Source organism: Lissotriton vulgaris, chromosome 1_1 (assembly GCF_964263255.1).
Source record: "Lissotriton vulgaris chromosome 1_1, aLisVul1.2, whole genome shotgun sequence".
Classification (NCBI taxonomy): domain Eukaryota; kingdom Metazoa; phylum Chordata; class Amphibia; order Caudata; family Salamandridae; genus Lissotriton; species Lissotriton vulgaris.
The window spans coordinates 318,647,720-318,674,030 of NC_141685.1; positions in this window are offsets into that span (position 1 = coordinate 318,647,720).

The window sequence follows — 26,311 nt, forward strand, 5'->3', positions numbered from 1 at the left end:
GCCTAAGTCCATCATTTTATTGCTCCCCATGCCTTTCCAGTTTGAACCCAACCATATGCAAATCAGTCTTGACTCTGATCCCTATGGGAACAGTCCAGTCTGAACTGCCAGGCCAGGTCCTCCATGGACTGGAAACAAGCATACTGGAGCGGTTTTCGAGTTCTCACCCCTCATCAGGCAGGCTAGCTTGACTCCAGCGGCAAGGAGAGCACGGGACCCACGTCTGGGCATACCCATCCCACTCCTTCGGGTATTGTGCACTCTATAGAATTATTTCATCCATTCATTCATTCATTCATTCATTCATTCATTAATTCATTCATTCATTCATTCAGTACAATGTCATACATTCACCCCAGTACAGGGATATGGGCCTAAATCCATTGTTTCTTTTATTTATTTTTATTTTAGTGTATCTTATATAGCGCACGGCTACCCCAACGGGGTGTCCCGGCGCTTGCATTGGGAACCCGTCCTGGCTTTTCCCTGTGAGATAACCCATACTGGGCATCCCCAAGGTGAAAGCCAGGCATCCCGCCGCGGGGGGCCGTAGTGGAGATTAAGCAAGCTATTGCCCAGAGTTGCAGAGTGTGAACCCGTGATTCGAGTAGGCACCGAAGTGAGAATTATCGAGTCCGTGGACACTTGAGCTCAGACCCTGCCACGTCGGGAATTGAACCCTGGTCCCGGGTCTGACCTCAGCTTCCGGGTATGCAGCCTCTAACCATTGAGCCACACTTCTTGTTTCTTTGCTCACCGTGCCATTCCAGTTTGAATCCAACCATATGCAAATCAGTTTTGACCCTGATCCCTATGGGAACAGTCCAGCCCAAGCTGCCAGGCCAGGTCCTCCCTGGACTGGAAACAAGCATCCTGGGACCGGTTTCTGGGTTTCAACCCTCATCAGCCAGGCTAGCTTGACTCTAGTGGCATGGAGAGCAGGAGACCCACGTCTGGGCATACCATCTCACTCGGGGTGACAAATGCAAAAGGAACAATTGATGGATAGAATGTAGAACAATGGCATACATTCACCCCGTATAGAGATCTGGGCATAAATCCATTGTTTTCCTCCCCAATCCATTCCAGTTGAACCCAATCATATGCAAATGAGTCTTGACCCTGATCCCTATGGGAACAGTCCAGCCCAAATTGCCAGGCCAGTCATCTCTGTACTGGAAGCAAGCATCCTGGGATTGGTTTATGGGTTTCAGCACTCATCAGCCATGCTAGCTTGACTCCAGAGGCATGAAGAGCACGTGACACGCGTCTGGCATATCCATCCCACTCAGAGTGACAAATGCAAAGATACATGCACCCCAGTACAGAAATCGAGGCCTAAAGCCATTGATTTTTGCTCCCCATGCCATTATAGTTTGAACCCAACCATATGCAAATCAGTTTTGACCCTGATCCCTATGGGAATAGTCCAGACCGAACTGCCAAGCCAGGTCGTCCTTGGAATGTAAACAAGCATTCTGGTGCCGGTTTCGGGAGTTCTTTGTTCAGCATTCCATCAATCATTTGTTCTTTTTGCATTTGTCGACCCATTTCAGGGGCACAGTGCGGACAGGGACAATGGGCCACATGTATATTGGTCGGGGTTGCTTGCCTATGGTATCCAGAAGCACATCCTGCAATGGAACTGCAAATTGGGCAAACTACACTAAACCAGCCCCTATGTGTTCACTAGCATCTACACTGTATTATTAAAGGTACACAGTCCAATACAATATTTAGTAAAAGGATGTGCAAGCAACTATATTGTCAAGTAACCCATAAGCCAGTTCATTCAGATCTTGAGCTAAAGAGTCCATTCTGGTAAATATTATTCTCCTATGGGTAGTATTAGCTTTATGAGTCCAAGATACAGTCTCTCAATTTTTTGTTTTCAGGTCCCATTTTACATGTTCACTTGTGTTAGACCTGACATCTTTGGTCTGGTATTGTCCCAGACATTTTGCCTACAATACCCTGCTTTTGCTGAATTTATTTTTGCCTGATTTGGCACTCTGTCCACTTTACTCCTGCTAACCAGTGGTAAAGGGCGTGTGCCCTCTTCCTTAAACATATTAAACCAGGTATACACCTAATTGTCACATTTAATGTACTTATAAGTCCCTCGTAAATGGTTCTACATGTTCCCAGGGCCTGTCAATTAGGTGCTAAAAGTAGGTTGCAAGACCCATTGTGCCACACAGTAATGTGGTACAAAAGGGGGTGGTGATGGACGGAGCATCTGAATCAATCAAACACTCACACCCAGTCAAAAGATCTGGGTTTAATCCGTCACCGTTCTTTAGCCCGCTCTGCCACCCCAGTTCAGACATGGCTATATGCAAATCAGTCTGACCCTGTGCCTCATGGGAACAGTCCAGCCCGAACTGCCAAGCCATGTCTTCCCTGGACCGGAAACAAGCTTCAGAGGACCGGTTTCTGGCATTCCAGCCGTCTTCAGCCCGGCTTGCTTGAATCCAGTGGCAAAGTGAGCAAGGGACTCACGTCTGAGCATACCCTGCCACACTTATGGCGGCCAAAAGCGGTACAAAAAGGGGTGGTGATGGACGGAGGATCTGAATCAATCAAACACTCACACCCATTCAAAAGATCTGGGTTTAATCCATCACCGTTCTTTAGCTCACTCTGCCACCCCAGTTCAGACATGGCTATATGCAAATCAGTCTGACCCTGTGCCTCATGGGAACAGTCCAGCTGAACTGCCAAGCCATGTCTTACCTGGACGGGAAACAAGCTTCCGAGGACCGGTTTCTGGCATTCCAGCCGTCTTCAGCCCGGCTTGCTTGCATCCAGTGGCAAAGAGAGCAAGGGACTCACGTCTGAGCAAACCCTGCCACACTTATGGCGGCCAAAAGCGGTACAAAAGGGGGTGGTGATGGACGGAGCATCTGAATCAATCAAACACTCACACCCAGTCAAAATATCTGGGTTTAATCCATCACCGTTCTTTAGCCCACTCTGCCACCCCAGTTCAGACATGGCTATATGCAAATCAGTCTGACCCTGTGCCTCATGGGAATAGTCCAGCCCGAACTGCCAAGCCATGTCTTCCCTGGACCGGAAACAAGCTTCCGAGGACCGGTTTCTGGCATTCGAGCCATCTTCAGCCCGGCTTGCTTGAATCCAGTGGGAAAGTGAGCAAGGGACTCACGTCTGAGCATACCCTGCCACACTTATGGCGGGCAAAAGCGGTACAAAAGGGGGTGGTGATGGAGGGAGCATCTGAATCAATCAAACACTCACACCCAGTTAAAAGATCTGGGTTTAATCCATCACCGTTCTTTAGCCCACTCTGCCACCCAAGTTCAGACATGGCTATATGCAAATAAGTCTGACCCTGTGCCTCATGGGAACAGTCCAGCCCGAACTGCCAAGCCATGTCTTCCCTGGACCGGAAACAAGCTTCCGAGGACCGGTTTCTGGCATTCCAGCAGTCTTCAGCCAGGCTTGCTTGAATCCAGTGGCAAAGTGAGCAAGGGACTCACGTCTGAGCATACCCTGCCACACTTATGGCGGCCAAAAGCGGTACAAAAGGGGGTGGTGATGGACGGAGCATCTGAATCAATCAAACACTCACACCCAGTCAAAAGACATGGGTTTAATCCATCACCGTTCTTTAGCCCACTCTGCCACCCCAGTACAGACATGGCTATATGCAAATCAGTCTGACCCTGTGCCTCATGGGAACAATCCAGCCCGAACTGCCAAGCCATGTCTTCCCTGGACCGGAAACAAGCTTCCGAGGACCGGTTTCTGGCATTCCAGCCGTCTTCAGCCCGGCTTGCTTGAATCCAGTGGCAAAGTGAGCAAGGGACTCACGTCTGAGCATACCCTGCCACACTTATGGCGGCCAAAAGCGGTACAAAAGGGGGTGGTGATGGACACACTAATGTAGCACAGTAAACATGTCACTGGCCTGCCACTGCAGTCTATAGTGCAGTTTTAAACTGCCACTTTGACCAGGCAAAATAAACCTTTTGTCAGGCATAAACCTTCCTTTTTAATCTTAAATGTCACCCCTAAGGTAGGCCTTAAAGACTCTTTTAAAATGTAGGGTATGTGTACTTAAGTTTTGCTTTCCTGACAGTGAAAATGCCTAAAGTCGTTTTTCACTGTAGCAAGGCTGCTTTCACATAGACTAATACCTTAGAACATCTAGTAAGTTATAACTTTAGTTTGGGAGCAGATAGAAAAATACTTTGTACACTAATTTTAATCGTAATTTAATATCCTCTTTAATCTATTCTTAGAATACCACTTTTAGGGAGGTGACCTTTTTCTGTCTAAACCAAATGGGCCTTTCTTCCAGTTTCCAGGGTCACATATCTATCCTGTGGGATGATGTGTATTCCTTCCAGACAGGTAACAAAATGGCCTATGTGTAGTGTTACAACGAAGAATGAAGCGATGACAAGTCGTGTAGAATAGGATCATAGGTTTATTAGATGTTAGTCAGATCCATTGAAGTGCCCCACCAGGAGCAGGCTCTCCACTGCTCAGCCCATCCACACCAACTGACTCACTCTTCCAATCCAAACACAATCAACATTCCATCTGACCTCATCACTGGCTGAGCAGCATGGAGAGAACTTCTGTAGGGAGGGTGCATTAAGTAAAAGGTACATTACAACACATCCCCCCCTTTATAATGATAGAAAACAAACAACACATGTGAAGTTGATGATACACACGTTCCAACAAAAGAGGATGCAATAATAATAAAATTATACATCATCCCCTTGCTATAATGATCATAACAACAAATGCATGAAAGTTGCCAAACATTCAAATGAGGACAAAAGAAGATGCATGAGATAACTCAGATACTACACCCATCTCCCCTTCATAATGATCACAAAACAACAAGAATGCAAGTTAAAAAAAAACATCCTTCAAAACCAGTGGAAACTATCCACATAACTCACGTCCCAAACTACGGGTACAATAATGAGTAGCCAAATGCACCACAAACTAAGGCACAAAACAGTGGCAGAAGAGGGATCTACAACCCCCAACTGCACAAACCAAAGACAGAACCAGGTATACCCAAAAGAAATGGAATAAGACACAGCCCAAACTAAAACAGGGTAATAAAGCCCCCAAAACACTCTCTGAGCAGGCTCTCCACTGCTCAGCCCATCCACACCAACTGACTCACTCTTCCAATCCAAACACAATCAACATTCCATCTGACCTCATCACTGGCTGAGCAGCATGGAGAGAACTTCTGAAGGGAGGGTGCATTAAGTAAAAGGTACATTACAACATGTAGCAAAGGGTATTCCTCTCCTGAGCATGATGGCCAGGGGGTTGTACTCAGCCCTTCCTGAACTTCAAAGAGTAGCTGAGACTGTGACCACCCCCTTCCTAACTTCTGTAGCTGCCTGCTCTGTCAGTTGTGATCCAGCGGAAGCAGTGTAAAATGTATATCCCTAATTTAATATGATCAGGAACTTTTCTATAACTAAGAGTTTGGGCCCATTTAAATTCAATAACCACTTCCATATATCAGGTCCTCCAATAAATCTTTGGTAGAGCTAATAGGGACTCGATAATAAGAGACTAATGCTATTTCCTTCTTAAGGACTTATAATGAAGGAAAAGCATGTCCTACAACTTATGTCATAATATACATTATGTCAAATAGCTCATTAATACAGACACACTCTGAATACCTATCAAGTTACTTCTATCTAAATATTTCAAAATATGAATGGTCAATAAACAAAGGACATAAGAATTCTTCATTATTTTGTTGTTACAGGTAAATTCACAATAACAAAACACAGTTCATGACAAATACATCATCAAATCAATAACAAGTGAATGAGAGGGAGAGTAATAGAGAAAAGAGATAATTCATTCCAATAAAAGTATGCAATTCAGATTTCCTACAAACCTAGATCAATGAAAACGAATGCACAGAGTGCAATAGTCAGATGTAGCAGACCCTTCGGCCGAAATGGTATAGCTTGAGCAACATCACCAGCGGATGAAGTGCAAGGTATTCAGGATAGTCACGCTCAGGAATTGCAAGGATAATAGCCAGCCAGAGTAGCATAGAGAGTATAGTAGCAAAGCGTTCTTCTCATTGTAACAGCTACTGACAAGTTCATTTCCCACAGGACAGTTATACTCCAAAATCTTCGTAAATCCAACCCCTAAATGTTTCAGTTTCTTAGTTCTTCTCATTTTAATTGGCTAAGTGCATGAGATGATCATCTTCCAAGGTAGTTCATCTGGAACTTTATAAACCAGCCTGTTGTTAAACTACATGTCATCATCGCTCTTCGGAAGCAGGGAAAGAAATTGTCATTTCTCCATGTCCTCGCGCTCGCTTCCACATCAGCTTGCAACATAGTCAACACAATTATTCATATAAAGAAATACTCCAACCGTAGGAAGGAAACCCTAGTGATATGCTATGTGCACAGTTTAAACAAATACATCAACATGTTTAAAATAATGAAGGAGAAAGTACTTCTTCTGAGGCTGAGGTTTGAGGCCTTCATAATTTTTCTGAAGAATAAAACATACTACTTGTTATGAAAATGAAAAAAAACATAAGAAAATCAGTATTTCAAAGCTTCATTATTCAAATTAATCTCATAAGTATAATCAAATTTCTATTTGCAAACTATTAATATACAATGTGTTCTTGTTATGAGAAAAGAAAAACATAATCATGAAACGTCCTCTGTAAAAAAAAATCATTATCCCTCTTTTCTTAATTTCACTTGTAAGTTACTTAGCACCTTTATTAAGTTTCTAATTCAAATTACATGTGAATTTTTTCATAAAAACCCATGTTTTCATTGTTTTTCTGCACACTAATTCTTTGCAACATTTGATAACTAAATGTGTTGTGTCCTTCTTTCCTGTATTTCACGTTAATCATTTCAATAACCTATGTTAATAATTTTCGCACCGTTAGCTATACTTGTTAATAAAACACTTATGAGTAGATTTGATCAAGCAACATTTATTCACACAAATCATGTTACATCACTGGCAAATGCAGCTGACAACTGGGCCTGCTGCCATTTGTTACCCTGGACAGTTTGACACCAAACCCAGGGGAAGGGGCATAGCTAGCTAGAACCAGTTTAGGAATAGACCAAGAGAGGACCTCCACACACAGGCAGGCACTGGATATAATATTGGCAGCATCAGAACATCTCATCTAAACACTCCTAGGCCAGTGTGGAAGATTCAAAATAAAGATTTCTCTGCTCCTCTGCTGTATGTTTGAGCTACAGCGACATAAGAAGTTTCTATAGGTCTCCCTGGCAACTGCCCAGCTGACTAGCACCACTTGGACTTGCCTGCACCCTTGTGCTGACTTCTGCTGGGGGAGTTCTAATCCTCAGGAGGTGCCTCACCAGGTCCTGGGCCCTTCGCTTGCATCAGAGTGCACTTCTCCTACCCAACACTGCAACTACAGGGGAATATCCAGAAGTCTTGGGCTCTTCACAAACGAGAGCGGCCTCTTCACGTCTGCAATAACCGGTGTGTCTAAATCCAATCACAAATTCATACAGACACCTGCTCTTCGCAAAATCAGCGACCACCCGTGTCTCCCACCAACGAGAAGCTCCAGCGGTGACCTGCTCTTTATACCAACAATAAACTCCTTGTGGCCCCTGATAATCCAGAGCTCTGGCTGAGGGTTCTCAGGTTGACTTGGAATATGTGAAAGTAAAATCTTCATGAGGATTAAACTAGTCCCTGTGTCTGACCTGTGCTCCGTCATGGTCAGACTGAAGTTGTGACTTTGACCCGATCTGATCCACTTAATAACTGTTTGAATGTCAAGGCAATGATATTGTTAATCTTGCTGTCTTTTATAAGGGGGCAAATGTGTTGTTTTTACTTTTTCTTTGTTGAAGTTGTATGAATTGTAAAACTTTTAATACTATGAAACTTATATAGTTCTTTGAACCGAAATAAAGTTTTTCTTGACTTGACTACCGTTTGAGTGCTGCATAAATATTTTACAAATTACCTCTAAGTTACGTTCCAAGCTACCAGAGGGTTAAGCTTGGGTTTATTAAGTGACTTTTGTGGTTCACCGTGACAAGATTATGTTTATTATTTGAATGGGGCTCTCACCCCTCTCAATCAATAACCCAGTTTCTTACAGTTTGGACATGACTCAACGCACAGACTTGGTGCATCCTCTTTATGGTTGTACCATCGGTGTTTTGTCAGTTGGCTTTGCTGGGTGTTCCACATAGTTTGACCAGAGCTGTGCTTCTCTTCCTGGTCAGTCGTTTCTGTTGCTTGGCCAGGTACTCGCCTTCACTCCCTGAACATACAGCTTGTAGGCATTGGACAGACCCAAAGTGTGATAAATTACGCTCATCCCTGGGATACTGGCTGTCATGCAGACACCAGCCCTGGATCACAGCAGCTTTTTGCAGAGCACTCCCTTCCTTGCTCAAGGAACTGGTGCAGAGTGGAAAGGGGAAGCATCCTTTACAACGTAACTTTTACCACGCAGTGCCTTTACGACGCAACTTTTACAACGCAAACCATTACAACGCATTGCGCTGGGGGGCGCTCTAAGATAGGGAATAAGTTTAATTTACTATCCAACACCTTCCCTAGTATCCACGGGGACTGGAGTTGGAATAGTAAATTAAACTATTCACTATCCAGCACCCCAAAGTGCTATGCTTTGTAATGGTTTTCGTTGTAAAAACTGCGTTGTAAAGGCATGCGTGGCAAAAGCATGCGTTGTAATGTCATACATCCAGTGGAAAGATATGCATTCTGCCTTTATATCTATTTTATTCAGACAGGGGATTATTTTGGGGTATTTTCCTTACAGATGACATTTTCTGGCTGCTTTGCAGACATAGCTTTTGCCGAACGTGACAGGTCTCCTATTTGGGAGTGATGATGATACTAGCTCCATGCAGGTGTATCTCGAAACATGGGGAATTGAAATGTGAAGACTCTGCACCTGACTGTCATCAGCCTTTCTCAAGTAGCAATGAAATGGCAATTGGGAAAAGGCATAAGTACCAGCCCTGCCCAGAAAGGTACTCACATTTAACAGCAGTATCTACAGGCTCTGCCTCTTTACGCTACTTTCTCTCAAATGGCAGTGTTCAGCAAAGCCTGAGAAATCTCCATGAAAAATGTCCTTGCAGAATTTCTAAGCATGGACCTGTGACTATCTTTCCTCACTTCAGTGTCTATTTCACCTCCCTTCAGCCCCACAAATGTATGTAATATGCTTTCACTGAGCAGAGAAAGCTGTACCCCATCCTGCATCCTGTGCCAATTCAAACCAGGGGCTATCAACAATGGTTCTCACTGACTCTTAAATTAACACAGAGTCTTGCTGCCCTACATTCTTTACACACACTTATTTGACATACGCAATAGATGTCTGAGCAAGGTTCTGGGTTTCGCATCCAAGCTGATCTACACATGAGTGTGGCCACACTGCTGCAACACAGATAAGATCTGTTCAGAATCATTCATCAGCAAAAATCTTGGTATGGTGCCACCGTCACTAATGTCAACAACCCAGGACATGAACAGAAGTCTCATGTCAGTAAAGACAGCACTCTTGGCCAGTGGTGGCTGGTGTCACTTGAAAATGTAGAGGCATACATAGGATAGGATATGTTTCTTTTCCCGGTACTTACATAGCGCAAACTCTATCTCTTACAGCATGGTAGAGCTTAACACGAGCACAAGTTACATTTCACACGATGTAAATACAGGGGGCAAAACAATATGAATGGCATTCTTGCTGCCTGAGGAAAAACAAACTACTACTCACATGATTTATTTCCATTTCACCAAAGAAAATTGGGTAATATGAATAATTAATAGATTTAGGAAATATTCATATCTCCCAAATTCCCTGTTCCTTGCTCCTCCTTCTCTCCTCTGTCTATGCATACTGTTCTTTGACTAGATGGTGAACTCAAGCCCTGTTTAAGAGGCATGGAAGGAGGCAGGAGACAAGAAGAGAGAGAGGTGAGATAGAGAGTGATGAGGTAGAGTAAGGTGAGGTAAAGAGAGATGGTGTTGGGAGAGGTGAGGTATGGAGGAAAGATATGGGGAGTTTAAATGAAAATGGAGAAGTGAAAGGCAGAGATGGGGTGAGGTAGTTAGATGACGTTGAGAGAACTAGGCCAAACAGGTACAGGTAGACATAAAAAGTGGAAGAGAGTCTGTTAGAAAATGGTTAATTAGTTGTGCAGGATGTGAGGCCTTGACAAGTAATAGGTCTATAGTTGTGTCCGCACTGGGACCCAAACAATCCATTGTAGCATTTGATTCTTTCAGGGTAGCGAAGAAGAGAAGTCCAAGGGCTACTCAGGGGAGGTGGTGTGGGCTAGTGTTTGCCATCCACTGGGACACAATAATAACACCCAATAAATGATGTCCAGTTAGTGCTTTTTCTACGAAAAAGGGAAAAAGTGCATTTATTACACCCACACTACTAAATACTACACATTCATTTACAAATATATACATCAGGCAGATTGAATTACTTTTGGTGATATACAAAAACACAAAGAAAAGTCAAGGCACTAAAAGCCTGCACCAGTTAGTCTAGTGTAATGGTAGTTAGATCGAGGGCATGGTGCAATGAGCCAGGGACGGGACCTTCCTATGTCCCCAATGATGGGGAAGAAATCCCCAAAACAAAAAAACACAACACGGCTCTGCACTCATATGTTGAGGTAAATTTCTAATTAATGGACATAAGTGTCCAAAGTCATTCGCAGATTGTTAGAATATAAGGCACTGAATGTAAATATCAACAATTAAACACAAATGACATTAGCATTGCGTCTCCCAAATGAATCATGTTGCCAATCGCGTTACTGGAAAAATTATCTCTTTTATTCTTTATTCTTTTATTCCAATTTTCTTTCATAGAATCATAGCACACAATTGACAGCCGACGTGGCGCGTTTCGTCCCACACAGGACTTCTTCAAGGCTTGGCGTATCTATGATATGAACCACAGGCACTTCATGTCAGGCTTACTGTGGCAAAGAAGTCATTTCAAAGGTAAACGGGATATGTATCTCCCAATATAACAGCATGATGTCTGGTTCCAGTAGCACGACTGGCACCGTGATTTATTTGGGAAACGCAATGCTAATGTCATTTGTGTTTAATTGTTGATATTTACATTCAGTGCCTTATATTTTAACACTTTGGGAATTACTTTGGAAACTAATTTCCATTAATTAGAAATTTACCTCAACATTTGAGTGCAGAGCTGTGTTGTACCTTTGGTGATATATTGAAATCACTTTTTATCTGCAAAATCAAGTTTACCCCCATCTATACCAGATAGAATCTCACAATGTACGGGAGCCTTATTTTAGATAAAGCAGGCCTATTGGGGTTATCAAGGGTCACAACACTATAAAATAAGGCAAGCCGATTGGTATTGCCAAGGGGTCACTGCATTATAAAATAAGGAACGCCTATTGGCTTTGTCATGGGTTAGCATATTAAAACAGGATAAAATCCTATTGCATTTGTCAAGAGGGTCACCACATCAATACATAAATCAAGGCTATGGGATTTGTCATAGGGGTCACCATATTATAGGAACAATTATCACATGTTAAGAAGACACAATCATATAATTGGAATCAGTAACATGCTTAATTTATTGTCAATAAAAGCATTCCGAAGTTTACCAAAAATCAGTGTCAGCAATATACTTTAAATAAAGCATAGAAAATCAACATGCCATGTCGGAGTCTTTCTTTTATACTTTTAGGCCACATAAAATGTAGTCATGAGACTAACTTCTATAGAGAAAAAAGCACAAGCTCGGGAATCCCTGAAATAATGTGAAAAAGCCACCTAAGGTCTTTTGTCTGCAGACCTGGGAGACATACGAAAATGTTGGGAAATTATCCGTGGGGCTGGAACACTCCCTGCAGCCCTTGCAGCACTTAAAATTACGTTGGTGGTGCCACTGCCCCTCTTTGTGGTATCACAAGGAAAAACATTCTATGCAAGTTAAGGCCTGCAGGGCATTAATGAGCGCCCTCCCATGGAGCATGGATATTTAGTAAACATCACATGCTGCTTTGTTGCACGGCAGAGCTGCTTGGATTTTTCTGCTTTTTTCTACTTTTAAATCTTTTTATTTCCCAAGTGCCCATGCCCACTGGACACTTGGGGTCTGTTTCAGTATGAGGCCAGCATAGCGATTGCTCTTCCATCTGCCCCAGCTGGCTCCCCACGCAGCAGACATGTGAAATGATACACAGGGGGGCACTGCTGTGCTTCCCCTCTTCTCCTCATGCTGGGACCCCCTAAATATTTTATTTATTTAAGATGTGCCAACCCCTAGGCACTGGCCCACCTTGGGGTAATTTAAAGAAGTAGCAGCAGAACCCCACACACTCTTTTATGAGCAGGGGGTCAAAGGTCAAATTATTTCAAGGGGAATATTCTCAGCCTCATTGGGCAGAATACAACAATATTTTGCACATTTTACTCCTAGTGGCTAACTCTGGGCACCAGAAGCATTTTCAGCAAGCTTCGTCACCTCAAAAACAATGCGCTTTGCATAGACTTGGCTTCACTGACTCCATGAACTAACTATCTCCTTTGCCTTGCTTCTGCTCCTCCTCTCTTGCTGCTGGGACACAAAGGTCCAAGTCTTCCACCAACTGGTCCTTAGGGGCTGTAATTGAGCCAGCGTGACTGGCCCGGTGGAGACCCGTATAGTCCTGGGTGTCAACTGCAGACAGAATTCTTAGCCCATCAAGGTATGAGGGGGCTTTACTTTCCAGCTGTCCATGGTGTTACTGCCATCACTGTCCAGGTCCAGAGCCTTGAGGTCCTCCCAGAGTCTGATGATTCCAGTTGTATGCTGAGTGCCGGACTGTGTGTGGAGGCACCCCTTTGTCTAACTCTAAAACTGGTTCTTGTCAGTTCCTCACTGTAATGGGGGCTACATCTAGCCCCGAACAAACGCACAGCTGAATGTGCACAATTGCATACATTTTTACCAATTTTTAAAAAAACCATATATGTCCATTTACTCCATAATTTTCCATATTTATGATCATTATTCTTCTGTTTTAATTCGAGTCCACACGCTGAAGTTGTCTATGCTGTTTCCGAATTTTTACTGTTCAACTATGTCTATCCAGACTTTAAGAATGAACAGGACTAGAGCATAAATTCATTTCAGGCAGTGTTTATTTTAAAAGTACCCAATGCATTTCGGGCTAAACGCCCTTCTTCGGGGGTCTCTGTAAACAAATAAAAATAATCACAGACACCAATTCAGTTGTCCACTCGATTATAGCATTACCAACTACTAAAGCCATTTTGATTCAAGCTATTATTCTGTTGCAAAGAACATTAATACATTTAAAAGGCTTTTCGCCACAGTTCTGTGCTTAGCAAGTGTCCCTGAGTATACGGCGCGTTCATTAATTTGTTCCTGTCTGTTTAAATCTTTGTCGCATTGCCATTCTCCAAGCTGTTGAAACCTCCCCATCATTCAATTCCTTACGTTCGATTTTACACGCAGTGCAAACCTCCCATTTGCCCGGTTCCCCACGTACAAGTCTCTCACAAATACCTCTTCAGTATTCCCCGGCACTCTCCCACTAGTGTGCCCCTTCGAAAGCCCTCCACATTCAAAATCCTCTGCATTCGCCCCTTTCCTAGATCGTGACCCATCTACTCATCGGCGTAGCCTGTCTCCCGTGCTTCACTTCTATCCCATAATTATTAAACGTTTCAATCTCTCTCTGTGCCCACCCCTCTACCATTAATGCTTTAACACCAAACTAAGCCCTTGCACTGTGTTCTACTTGTAACGTACCTGCCTGCTGTTGTTTAAAAATCGCACGTTCTTCCTCCGTTAAGACTGCCTCATCTCCCTTCCTGAAACCCTTTCTTATAAACCCCTGGTTGCTACTTCCTAATTAGGCTCCCCGTTCAAATTTCCCGCCCTTCAGGTGTCCCTCGTTACATTTTATACACGGAACAATACAATTCCCATAATGCAATTCAAAATGGTTTTGACAGTTTTGGCTCAATACAACTCTCGGTAATGTACCCAAATTTAAAACCATGGTGTACCAAATGGTGCTCAACACATAAAGTGTGAATATTAAATGTCATTTCCGTCTACAGAAAGTCTCTGAGCGTCGCTGACACTGTCCTTAGTGAACCAAATCGATGTTCCTGGCGCGCAGACTCGTTTTCGTAGCCATCATTTCTTCTATATACTTTATCTTCATCTTTGGGTGCTATCCTGATGTAGGGCATTTTTGATTAACTGCACTGTAAATGGGGGGTCGGGATGCACACCTCGTAATCCAATTTATCAAAGTTATTTCATTTCATCTGATGCTTGCGTGCTGATTGGATGTAGTGCCATGCCCTACCGGCACTAGAGTTAACTACTTCACTGTAATGGGGGCTACATCTAGCCCCGAACAAACGCACAGCTGAATGTGCACAATTGCATACATTTTTACCAATTTTTAAAAAAACCATATATGTCCATTTTACTCCATAATTTTCCATATTTATGATCATTATTCTTCTGTTTTAATTCGAGTCCACACGCTGAAGTTGTCTATGCTGTTTCCGAATTTTTACTGTTCAACTATGTCTATCCAGACTTTAAGAATGAACAGGACTAGAGCATAAATTCATTTCAGGCAGTGTTTATTTTAAAAGTACCCAATGCATTTCGGGCTAAACGCCCTTCTTCGGGGGTCTCTGTAAACAAATAAAAATAATCACAGTCACCAATTCAGTTGTCCACTCGATTATAGCATTACCAACTACTAAAGCCATTTTGATTCAAGCTATTATTCTGTTGCAAAGAACATTAATACATTTAAAAGGCTTTTCGCCACAGTTCTGTGCTTAGCAAGTGTCCCTGAGTATACGGCGCGTTCATTAATTTGTTCCTGTCTGTTTAAATCTTTGTCGCATTGCCATTCTCCAAGCTGTTGAAACCTCCCCATCATTCAATTCCTTACGTTCGATTTTACACGCAGTGCAAACCTCCCATTTGCCCGGTTCCCCACGTACAAGTCTCTCACAAATACCTCTTCAGTATTCCCCGGCACTCTCCCACAGTATTGAGCCAAAACTGTCAAAACCATTTTGAATTGCATTATGGGAATTGTATTGTTCCGTGTATAAAATGTAACGAGGGACACCTGAAGGGCGGGAAATTTGAACGGGGAGCCTAATTAGGAAGTAGCAACCAAGGGTTTATAAGAAAGGGTTTCAGGAAGGGAGATGAGGCAGTCTTAACGGAGGAAGAACGTGCGATTTTTAAACAACAGCAGGCAGGTACGTTACAAGTAGAACACAGTGCAAGGGCTTAGTTTGGTGTTAAAGCATTAATGGTAGAGGGGTGGGCACAGAGAGAGATTGAAACGTTTAATAATTATGGGATAGAAGTGAAGCACGGGAGACAGGCTACGGCGATGAGTAGATGGGTCACGATCTAGGAAAGGGGTGAATGCAGAGGATTTTGAAAGTGGAGGGCTTTCGAAAGGGCACACTAGTGGGAGAGTGCCGGGGAATACTGAAGAGGTATTTGTGAGAGACTTGTACGTGGGGAACCGGGCAAATGGGAGGTTTGCACTGCGTGTAAAATCGAACGTAAGGAATTGAATGATGGGGAGGTTTCAACAGCTTGGAGAATGGCAATGCGACAAAGATTTAAACAGACAGGAACAAATTAATGAACGCGCCGTATACTCAGGGACACTTGCTAAGCACAGAACTGTGGCGAAAAGCCTTTTAAATGTATTAATGTTCTTTGCAACAGAATAATAGCTTGAATCAAAATGGCTTTAGTAGTTGGTAATGCTATAATCGAGTGGACAACTGAATTGGTGACTGTGATTATTTTTATTTGTTTACAGAGACCCCCGAAGAAGGGCGTTTAGCCCGAAATGCATTGGGTACTTTTAAAATAAACACTGCCTGAAATGAATTTATGCTCTAGTCCTGTTCATTCTTAAAGTCTGGATAGACATAGTTGAACAGTAAAAATTCGGAAACAGCATAGACAACTTCAGCGTGTGGACTCGAATTAAAACAGAAGAATAATGATCATAAATATGGAAAATTATGGAGTAAAATGGACATATATGGTTTTTTTAAAATTGGTAAAAATTTATGCAATTGTGCACATTCAGCTGTGCGTTTGTTCGGGGCTAGATGTAGCCCCCATTACAGTGAAGTAGTTAACTCTAGTGCCGGTAGGGCATGGCACTACATCCAATCAGCACGCAAGCATCAGATGAAATGAAATAACTTTGATAAATTGGATTACGAGGTGTGCATCCTGACCCCCCATTTACAGTCTTGTCAGTTCCTCCCATTATTGTGAGTAATGCCCGAGACCAGTTCCTGGCTCATTAGAGGCAGAAACATGTTGGCAAACCAGAGACATACAATAGCATCCACTAACTATACTTTATATTATTTTTATTTGTACCTGAGATACCACCTAAAAAAGGTAAACCTTCTGGTATACCTTTAAGGTATTTTTAGATTAGGACTGGATCCTGTAATATTATTCAGATTATTATATTTTAAGAACTCCCTCTACAATTGTGAGGTTGATTCTGCCCTGGTAGTACCATCTTACCAGATTGGGATGAGGTGGCCGATGATGACGTTTGCTACATTACGTAGGTGAGAACACCTCATACAGTATTTTAGGATTCTGAGATGGAGTAATCACCTTGGATAGTCAAATTTGGGTAGAGAGAGAGGGGAGTAAAGGACCCCACTCTTTCACGTTAATTCTCACCACGTCCTTTGGTGGTTGTGTGATTCTAGGAGGCCATGCAGTGAATGAAGCCTCCATGTCTCCCCCTTGTGATAGCAGCAAAGACACCTTACCTCCACGCGCAGCCAAGCTAGAGTTTGGAGTTATTGATTTGTTGGAAAATATGACAGGTGTGAGTTTCACACTCACTGCCATAGTTGGTGCGACTGATTATTTTGAAAAAAGCATAAGTGAAGCTCTGTTCGCAATGGCGTGAGAACAAAGGTGTAGGGTGAGCATCTGTGAAATAGATCACTAGCTCACAAATAACTGATTAAAAGGAGGCTACTAAAACTTGCCACTTTTGCTCTGTAGCAGGGTTTCCGTTCTCTCACAGAACTGTGCATAGAGATCTAGAACCTCAGTGAATTAGGATGATCCAAAACTCATCTCAGTATCAGAAATCCCCTTACCTAGCTAGCTACAGTGTCTCATGGCTCATTATGGAATGATCCATGTCTTAGACAAACCAGAACATGAACTTTAGAATACCTCAGGAATCGTGGAACACATGAACACTCTTTCGTTATATAATCATTTCAAACCAAAACTGAGAGTCAAAGAACACAAGTGCAAGTTTTAAATATTTATTATTCAATGCAAAGTTCTCAAACGCAGTATCTTGTATAATACCAAAATGCAGATTATAAAAATCAGAGTCAGCAGCATAGTCACTAATCCATAGTAAGCAAATGGTGATAGCATGTTATAATGCAAAATCTATAGAAATCTATATCACCTATATTTCGCGCACCCTATTTATCATATTATTTTATATATAAGAAGGTCTCATTCGGGCTTTAGCAGGGCGGCCCCATACCTCTAAATGTCAGTAGGAGTAGATCACATCAACAGCTACCAGCTCTCTTCATGCGCAGCACCAAGTGTGTTCGTTCATTCCGTGTAACTCTATCTTAAACCCGCGTAGAGCCCAAAATGTTGGCATCAACATTATTTGTGTTATGTCTAATGTGGTGCGAGGATCAGGCCTTCCAGCAACCTTGTGTTAGGTTAATCTTAGACTGTTCAGCTCTCAGTGTGCAGACAGTTGTACCAAGTGTACCAGGCAAAGCTGATAGCATAGAAATAACATATTATTCTCAAATAAACCACCTCACCGCTTCTAGGGTGAAAGCGACAACAACAAGTAGGTGTCGTGTGCAAAACTGAAGCCGAAGGAAAAACGGCTGTTTAAACATGTAATACACTCATGCTAACTTAACGCAATATATGTAACGAAGTATCCATATGACACCCCCCCCATTGATCCGAGCACCGTCAAACATAAGGGAAAAGGCAATCATAAACCAGATACACAAAATTAAAGCAAAGTTCAATAATTTTGAGCTAAAATAAGCTAAAAAAATATGTATGAATGAATATGTATGAATGCCTACAGTGGCCTCAAATCTAAAATTAAAAATAAAACATTCGAACCAAAAAAGTCATCCGCTAGGTCTCAAACCACAGAATGTAGGACCAGGGCTCATTAATTCAAATGTCTGTATGAGAAAAGAACAAGGCACTTATCCGATATCCAAAGTCATGTGCCATATCGACGTTATCTTCAGCGACATCACGTGATTGAACTCTCCATCATTTGAGTACAGTTCACTCCTCCAATCCAGCAAGGGGAAAGTCATATTCCATAACAAAACAATCCTCCCAGGCCTCTCACGATTGGACAGTATATGCAAAGTAAGTTGCAACAGCCTCCAGCAAGAAATCACTGCCCTCCTCCGAAAATAGTTCAGCAATCCAATTCAGCAATGGGAAAGAACATACATGCTCTTCCAGCATCGGATCCTCCTGTAACGTCAGAGGACAACTCGGTGGGTTCACCAGAACGCTGTGTGTCAGAAAGGCATTTGCCGCTGCAGAGATCTCCCATTGGCCCAATATTCCATTCATCGCTGCCAAGGCCATAACTCTTTCGCCAGAACAAATCAGCTCGTGAGCCACCACGGGACGCATTAGCTGATCAAAATCGACGTCAGGAGCAGTCCTTAAGCATAGGCACAAATCAATGGCCCAATCGAACTCGCAGCTCAGGCAGTGAAACACAGGTTGGACACACGTGAAGTCGGTGAACCGAAATGACAATCTATAGGCCGTGCTTAATGCTGCAAGCGGCAAAGTTCCATAGTAATTGAGCATCCGATTACGGCACAGTGTCAGGAGGCGTTGAACGGCTTCTTGCGCAGGATGGGCATCCATGTTTTATGAAGAAAAACACCAATAAAATGCCAGCGGCTACAGCCAGCAACACAGGTAGTCCACCAAACAAACTCGAAAAAATAGAGTGGAAAAACGTGGGAATGATACCAAAAACTTTTTCAAACGTAGTCACGAGGCCACTGCTTACCAATTTAAAAAAATGTGCAAGCCCAGTCGTGGAAGAAGCATTAAAAATCTGGTGCACCAGCTCACAGAAATGAAACGGCAAATCAGTATTTAAAAGCGCCTGCACCTCTGTGCGGGTGTTAGCTATGTGAAGGACATAAGTTTCCCGGGCCGAACTCAGGGTCACTTGTTTTTGAGACAAAAGGGCCCTTATTCTGCTTAAACCATTGAACTTCGCTTCCAAGGTTGGAATCCGTGGCCAGATGGAGACATCTGAAGACCCATGCGTGGGTGGGTATAGAACATTCTTGCAACACACCACACGCTCTGATACAGTTACCACAGAAGCCACACCAATTAATAACCCACAACATAACTCGTTGTTTAAAAGCAAATAACTACCATTAGCCAATAATGTAAATGTGGGAACCACTGCTGGAACTGGCGTGCCTTTTAAAACACATGCTAAATTTGGGCGGTCCTGATTACAAGAACCGTGTAACTGAATGTGTCTGCATATTAATGAATGGTCAGGTGACTGTGTGCATTCCTCACCATTAAGATTCACTTCTTTTCCATCCTTCAGACATCTGTATGTGTATGGTAATGACCATGCCTCATGTAGGAATGCATTGCCTAGTGGTTCATATCGTCCTATAGCAATATACCGCATACAGTTAGTAAATTTATATAAGGGAAATGGTAATGTAATTAATCCATGAATAAGCCACGTGGCAGTAGTGGTTTCAGCAACAGAGAAAGGTAAGGATTCTAGCTTCTCAATATGTAACATAGAAAATGAAGCATCACGCATTGAAAGCATGCGCTGTTTTTCAGTCAGATTAAAAGGGGCGAAAAGGGATGAAACGTTCAATGAGGTCCAGGGAACTCGACCAGCCTTAAGTGTCTGTAGGGTCCAGGCAAACTGCATTACAGAACGCAATTGATTTTGACCATGGTATAACGTGGACACTTCATCATGTACAATATCAACAACAGAAGAAACAATATTATCCAATGTGTAAATCCTGGAAGAAAGCATGTTAATACTGTTATCGACCACTGCAAGCACTTTTTCCAAATTTGCTTGATCAATAGCCCTCAGGCGTTTAGCTGCCTCAACTTGTGAAAATTTCCAAATTTCATTGTATACAGCATAAAGAAAGCGTTTAGATCTACCCCTAGCCGGGCCTTTTATAAAATCATTCAGTTCTATATTCTCATTCAAACGTGACAGATGCAGTTTTACTGCAGCCAAAGTGGAATGTTGTAACCAGTTCTGACACAATTTGCCTACTGAATAAGTAGTAACCGTGTGATCTGTTTCAAAACGGGGATCCGGCCTGATGTGTTTAAAACCTTCAGACAAACCCAAAAAACGACGTTGGCAAGAATCAGAGCTTCTTTGCCACAAAAGCCACCCCTCTGGATCAAAACTGGAAATATAAAAGGAGGAATTGTGCAATAGGTCTCGCATCTCACTTATGGACAATGTAGTGAAATTATTCCAACCTAAATATTCTTCCAAATCAGGGATGGTTGGTGCATTTAATTTTTTAGATGTAGCCAATCCAAAACATGTTGTCTGGGAAATAGTAGAATTTAAAAACAACATGTGATTCGGGATGAGACATGCACGATGCAAAGCCTCAGTGCCTTGTACCTGCCAATCTTTGGTACCCCAAACCGATTTAAGGTCAATAGCTTCCTTCCATAACTCATAGCCATCTACAGCTAACCTGTCAAGAAAGGACTTTGAATACAGCAATTTTGTATCGGTAAGTCTGACTTTGGACATGAATTTCTGTTTCACTTTAAAATAAAACGACTCAGGATTTGATTGATTAAAATCTGTAAAATATAAGTATTTTCCCAGAAATGTACTCGAGCTGCCTTGCAAAGGCGCAGGACAATGTTCCCACTGTGTGTAGTTCACCGGAACCCTCCCGGAACTCGTTTTGTGTAAGAAATGATTTCCATAATGTTGATAGCAAAACAAATCACCATAATTAACAGAATCCAAGTACAAATCCTCAGCATCAAAGGCCGCATAATATTTCAAATCAGAGAACAATGCTTCTACGGCCTGAAGATCCCAATCATCAGAACGAATATTTTGCTTAATCACATCTCCCATGTTTACTCTAAGCACATTAGGAACATTAATAACTTCTGTGGGGCCATGTATCTGAAACCTAACCGCATCCCACACAATCCCATCAAGGACAGGCCAAGCAGTAATCTCTACTGTATTTAAGTCTCTTTTTAGTCTGTGTGCTGAATGTGAGGAGGAAAGAGGGGCCAATGTTCCATTAAGGTACCGAATTCCTGTTCTTTCTTTCACATAATGGCCATCGATCAGGCGAAAAAAATAAAACACAAAACCAATTGACATAAAAAGATAAAATGAAAATAGTATCAGCCAAATGTATGTCCAAGGTGGAATCAGAAAATGTTTTTTAAACAACGTGGCAAATTTTGCAATAATCGATGGTTTCTTTGAAAGTTCCGAATCAGAGTCAAAAGAGAATCTGGACTGGTTAGCCAAACGAGCTTGTAAATCGGGCATAGATAAATCAGCAGGATATGCATAGGTCAGCTCATCAATGTTAGTAACAGGAATAGTATTTAATAAAGGACTGGATATAGCAGGCATCTCGAGGGACACCTCCTGATCTGCACCAGATGTAATAGCCAGCACAGAGTGCCTCACCATGGAAGGACAGGATACAGCCGGTGTCATGCTATGAAGAATCGGCCACCCTGTGTGTCTTGACATTGTCAATAGAAATAAATCTGTTTTCTTTACGACCTGGAAGTGGTGGTAAAATGACTGTTCTTGTGCCCTTCACTCCAAGAACCCGAACTGGTGCACGATATGAGGGACCAAACTCCTTCTTGTTATAGATCTTCTCTCGAACCAGTTCTCCAACTTGGGGTAGCCAGCCAACTACCGGGATCTGCAACGCATCATCCGACTTGGAGGGCAAGTGTTCCTTCGCAAGACTGTCTCTGGTCTTTTGTAGATCCTGTAAAACATTGCAATGTTCATCTACGTCAAAGGCCGCGGCCTGGGCCTGGCAGTCTGCACCATCGAGGTCAGGGACGTACATCTTGATACCAAAGAGCATTTCGTACGGGGTCCGCCCACCCAGAGACCTTCTAGGGAGATTATTAAGCGCACGCTGCACGCCATAGAGGTGGGTCAGCCAGTTTCTACCAGTGCCTATAACTCGGGCTGTCAAAGATTGCTTTAAGTCGCGGTTCATTCGTTCTACTACAGAATTGCCCTCAGGCCTGTAGGGACTTGAAAACTTCACCTGTACTCCCAACGAAACCATAGCATCCTTATACGCCTTAGAGGCGAAAGCCGGACCCCGGTCCGAATGGAAAGTACCACAAGCAAAGATTCCCACAAAGACACGCAAATCCTTAATGACAGTTCGCGAATCAGCGCTTCGATGCGGCCATACCCACACAAAGCGTGTGCATGATTCAACTGCTACTAAGATGTATTTATACGCAGTATCAGAAGAAAAAGGACCGCAGTGATCCAAATAAACGCAACCAAGCGGTTTATTAGAGATGTGCAACTGTGTCTGAGGCGGACGCGCAGCAGTAGAAGGCTTGATCTGCTGACAAATGTCACACATAAGGACATAATCGCGCGTCTGTTTGTACAGTCCCCGCCACCAGAACCTCTGTTGTAGCTGAGTTACAGTGGCTGAGACGCCCGCATGCGCAGACGCCACACCTTCATGAGCTGCTGTAATCAGAGAAGCTCTGCGATCCGAGTTGGGAACTAGACGCTCTCCAACTTCAGGAATTTTCACATAAGGAACCTTATCGGGACTTAAGTGGTATGTGTACTTCGAAGGGAACCCCGCAGGATATTTACCTCCCTTCTCCGTGGCAGCAACAGCCGCCAAGATGTCATCATCTATTTTGCTTTTGGACCTCGTGACTGCTGCAACCAAGTATTTCGATACCGCAGACTTCGCTGCCTCATCAGCAAGCGAATTACCAACAGCGTGGACCCCCACGCGCTGGTGGCCGAGAGTATGAATCACAAACACGAGCGGCAGTTTCTCTTTAAGTTCCGCCACTCGGACCCAGATCATTTTATGTTTTATTGTGCTACCTTTGGAATCACGAAAATCATTCTGAATCCAAAAGAACAAGTTCTCATTGTAAGACTGGACACAGTAGTAAGAATCACTTACGATTAAAGTCGTCACACAAGGATCAGCGTACTCCAATGCGAGCATAAGAGCACGAAGCTCTGCTAATTGTGCGGTGCAGTCCCCTAGTGTTTGCGTGTGCACAACACTGGACTTGAACTCATCGTTCACCATGGAACCGACTACAATGGCGCAAGCGGAAACGTAGGCATGTTTAGAGCCATGCGCAACCTGCGCCGAACCATCAGTGTAAATGATACAATGGAAATCCTCCAACGGCCGCATCGCTAAAGGAGCAGGATGAACAAATTCATACTGTAAATACTCCTGCGACCGTAAAGCGGCGTCAAAAATAAACGTGACATCCTGGGATGTCAAGGATGTAGCCCACTGAATCCACCTAGGGTGCAAAGCCTTAGAATTCGGTACACTGGCTTTCGTGACCGCCTCCAAGGCTGGACACGGGGTGACAACCAACATGCGCTTCCCCTGCGACAGGGCACGTTCCTTAAGAATTGCCATCTGCACAGCCGTTAAAACTTTCTCCACAGTGGAAAAACGCAGTTCAGCCGAAGTGTACAAGTGTGACTTGTAAGCAATAGGTACGGTATCCCCTTCATTAAAAGTCAGGTACGTGAAACCCACCGTCCCAGGGATAATTCTTATCACCAGGTTGGTCTGGTTATCATGAGTCTGTAAGTAGTCAGAAGCGAGCAAATCAGCCTGCAAAGACTGCAGAATGGCTGAATGCTCAGGCAGCCAGCATGATTTGGAAAAAGATGGTTGTACCAAGGCATATAAAGGCTTGATACGCTGGGCATATTCCGGAATGTATGTCCTCCCGAAATTTAAAAAACCCAGTAAAGACTGTAATTTTTCCAGCGTTGTCGGAGAGCGCAACTGCGCGCATTTCTCCAGGAAGTGAGGAGCCAACCCCTTTCCTTCGTGGTTAAGTTCATAACCCAGAAACAACACTGTGTACTCCGCAATGTGTGATTTTGCAAAGTTAAACTTGTAACCCATGTCAGCAAAGTTACAAATTATGCTGTTTACTCGACACAGATGCACCCAAAGTTCGTCGTCTGTGAGATAAATGTCATCCACATACGAACAAGCAACTGGATTGAAGCTCTCCAAAAGAGAGACTATGCGGGCGGAAAACACTCCAGGACTATTCTTATATCCCATTGGGAGTCGTTTAAACATTTTCTGTACGCCGCCGCACGTAAAACTGGTCCATTGGGAACTTAGACCATCTAATCTATGTGCATAAAAACCATTGGAAATGTCAAGCGTGGTTTTGAACCGTTTACGCTCAAGACTATTCACTAGGGTAGAGCCGTGAGTATTCTGTACTGCACAGTTACGGCAATGCGAGTTCAAATGCCGGTAATCCAAAACCAGACGATATGAGCCGTCCGGCTTGTTAACAGTAAAAAGGGGATTATTCATTGGTGACACACACGTTTCAATTACACCTTGATATTCCAATTGTTCAAGGATAGCCGCGACCGAAGCTTTAGCTTCACGCCGTATGGGATACTGGGGTTGTGGCTGCGGCTGTGACCGTAAAGGAATCTCATGGCTAGGGGACAATTTATCCCAGCCACACTGATTTCGGTACACAGCCGGCGCAAGCGCCAGAACCCACTCTTCTGCAAAATGCAGCGCTTCCACTCTCGATACAGTGTGCGCGAAACTGGGGAGGATCACCTCCTCCCCTCGCGGAGCTGCGAGAACAAAAGGTGGGGGCCAGTCAGCCTCTGAAAGCAAAATGTCATACGTATCCGAAAGATTTTCCCAAAATACCCCTTTTACAGTTCGCTGCATGTCACCTTCAATTAACAGGACAATTTCAAAAAGTCTTTCAGGGGGAGCAACATGTGTATCAGCCGTTTCAATCACAATAAAAGTTTCAGTCGCTGTCACCTTCAACAGTGGACGGAGGGCCTCTCTCACTATGGTAATCTCCGCCGCGCTGTCCAGCAAGGTCAGAGCCCACGTCAGATTCCGAAGCCGCGTTCTCACTATCTGGGGCATATCGATGCGCCGTTAAGGCTGCGACTTTCTTCTTGGCAAACTGCGGTCTCTTTGGCGTAGAGTCGTCCCGCTGATCCCCTTCACTTCGTGTGCGGGGCTGGCCACGTCCTTGCTGGCCACCCCTGCCCCTGCCGCCCCCTCCACGACCGGTTGACGGAGCCGATGAGTCCTGAAAGGAACGAGGAGAGCGTTGGTCAGAAGCCTGAAATCTCTCAGGCGATTTAATCGTCGCGCGATCGCGCAAATCATAAACTCGATCTGACTGCGCAGGCTGCGAAGGCGTAGGACTAGAAACCTGTGTCTGCTGTTGTTGTTGCTTACCCTGATTCTGTTTTTTAGGCCAATTTTGTTTTTTGGACTTGGGCTGTCCACCCGTTTCCGAAGACTGCCCCTGGGGCTGCTTCTTCTCTTTTTCAGAAAAAGCCTTTACACCCTTAGAATTGCGGCCAACCGTTTTATAAGCCGCCACAATAAATCTTGCCAGCTGACGCGGTTTCTCGGCATCGGGAATTAACGCCAGAGCATTGGCCACCTGAAAGTTCACTGCATCTCCCTTGACATTTGCAAGGACAAGACCGCAAACTGTCTCAAACGAGCCGCTCAGGCGCATACCCAATTCAACCGCCGACTCCGGTCCGTGATCATCCTGAACACGTTTTAGGACCGCAGGAAGGTTCGACACTGACGGGGTGCCAAAGCACCTCGAGTAAACCGCCGCAAAAGTCTTACCCCATGTTTCACAGTCAGCAAGTTCCGGGGCCAAATCCTTCGGTAAACTAAGCGTAAGAATCCGGTGTTTTTCACCCGGAGTCGTATTAGGAAACACAGCTTCCAGCTGGTCGAATTTCTCGGCAAGCCAGTAAGGAAAATCATCCTTATTTTCTGGCTTTCTGCC